The following is a 2,203-nucleotide window of genomic DNA, read 5'->3' as shown; positions in this document are numbered from 1 at the left end:
AAAGGTGATAAGCGACCCTTCACATTTTCATTTAATTTACAACTAACTCTTGCACGTACTCTTGCCAAATTTATCTATTACAGCCGTCTTTATTAAAGAATTAACAGTAATTACTAACAGGTACTCATCGGCCCCACCTTCCCTCTCTCTCCCTTTCCCGTCCGTCACCTCTTGGCGTGCCCGAAAGAGAGGAATGCAGATTTGGTAAAGAAATCCGATCCTTCGTTATTGATGTGTCCATAGCCATGTTTATGTTTTGGGATCTCTTCAATGAACCCAATGGTTTATTTCATTGGTTCGATAAATTAAGTCTTCCTTAATTTTTAACGTCGATTCATTTCCTTCATTTCCGCACGAAGGAATTCATTCATCGTCGTCGAATACCTCGGTCCTAAGCGAGGGATAGAAACGTCGGTCACCGAATCGCTAGTCACTTGACCTTGACCTTAATTTACCCGGGGTCAGTTCTTGGTGCGCAGGGGATTGAGGAGTATTTGTACACGCGTCTTAACAAAGCAGGTCGAGCGTTATCGAGATTCTCCAATCGGCCCCGTTTTATTTTTCCGGGGGTATCGTCCACCTAGCCGTGCTAAAAGAAAATTAATTTTACCAGAATTTGATTGATTTCTTTTTCCCTACGGAAACCGATACGGACAATAACTCTTGTGTGACGCAGTGCTCGCTCTCCTGCATTAAAAGCCCTTTAAATCCCAGAAACGGGCGGGGGGTGGGGGAATTACGCCCACACGCACGCACACGCACGCATGCCCCCACTCCCCATCGCCCACCGCGGGCAGGAAGACGGGGACAGGGTGGCCCTTGTATCAGACCCGCTTAAATCTCGAATCACCCCCCCGGTTCCCCACCTCCCCACACACCCCCCGGACGGGAGACGGCGGCAGCCCGGTCCAGCCGGACCCGGAGCACGGAGGGGCCGTCAGGTCTACCCGGCTCCGGGGCCGGCGGCGGCCGTCAGGTCTACCCGGCTCCGGGGCCGCCGGCGGCCGTCAGGTCTACCCGGCTCCGGGGCCGCCGGCGGCCGTCAGGTCTACCCGGCTCCGGGGCCGCCGGCGGCCGTCAGGTCTACCCGGCTCCGGGGCCGCCGGCGGCCGTCAGGTCTACCCGGCTCCGGGGCCGCCGGCGGCCGTCAGGTCTACCCGGCTCCGGGGCCGCCGGCGGCCGTCAGGTCTACCCGGCTCCGGGGCCGGCGGCGGCCGTCAGGTCTACGCGGCTCCGGGGCCGCCGGCGGCCGTCAGGTCTACCCGGCTCCGGGGCCGGCGGCGGCCGTCAGGTCTACCCGGCTCCGGGGCCGCCGGCGGCCGTCAGGTCTACCCGGCTCCGGGGCCGGCGGCGGCCGTCAGGTCTACCCGGCTCCGGGGCCGCCGGCGGCCGTCAGGTCTACCCGGCTCCGGGGCCGGCGGCGGCCGTCAGGTCTACCCGGCTCCGGGGCCGCCGGCGGCCGTCAGGTCTACCCGGCTCCGGGGCCGCCGGCGGCCGTCAGGTCTACCCGGCTCCGGGGCCGGCGGCGGCCGTCAGGTCTACCCGGCTCCGGGGCCGGCGGCGGCCGTCAGCTCTACCCGGCTCCGGGGCCGCCGGCGGCCGTCAGCTCTACCCGGCTCCGGGGCCGCCGGCGGCCGTCAGGTCTACCCGGCTCCGGGGCCGCCGGCGGCCGTCAGCTCTACCCGGCTCCGGGGCCGCCGGCGGCCGTCAGGTCTACCCGGCTCCGGGGCCGGCGGCGGCCGTCAGGTCTACCCGGCTCCGGGGCCGCCGGCGGCCGTCAGGTCTACCCGGCTCCGGGGCCGCCGGCGGCCGTCAGGTCTACCCGGCTCCGGGGCCGCCGGCGGCCGTCAGGTCTACCCGGCTCCGGGGCCGCCGGCGGCCGTCAGCTCTACCCGGCTCCGGGGCCGCCGGCGGCCGTCAGGTCTACCCGGCTCCGGGGCCGGCGGCGGCCGTCAGCTCTACCCGGCTCCGGGGCCGCCGGCGGCCGTCAGGTCTACCCGGCTCCGGGGCCGGCGGCGGCCGTCAGGTCTACCCGGCTCCGGGGCCGCCGGCGGCCGTCAGGTCTACCCGGCTCCGGGGCCGCCGGCGGCCGTCAGGTCTACCCGGCTCCGGGGCCGCCGGCGGCCGTCAGGTCTACCCGGCTCCGGGGCCGCCGGCGGCCGTCAGGTCTACCCGGCTCCGGGGCCGCCGGCGGCCGTCAGGT

Source organism: Calonectris borealis, unplaced genomic scaffold (assembly GCF_964195595.1).
Source record: "Calonectris borealis unplaced genomic scaffold, bCalBor7.hap1.2 HAP1_SCAFFOLD_228, whole genome shotgun sequence".
Taxonomy (NCBI): domain Eukaryota; kingdom Metazoa; phylum Chordata; class Aves; order Procellariiformes; family Procellariidae; genus Calonectris; species Calonectris borealis.
Note: the sequence above shows the minus strand (reverse complement) of the source record.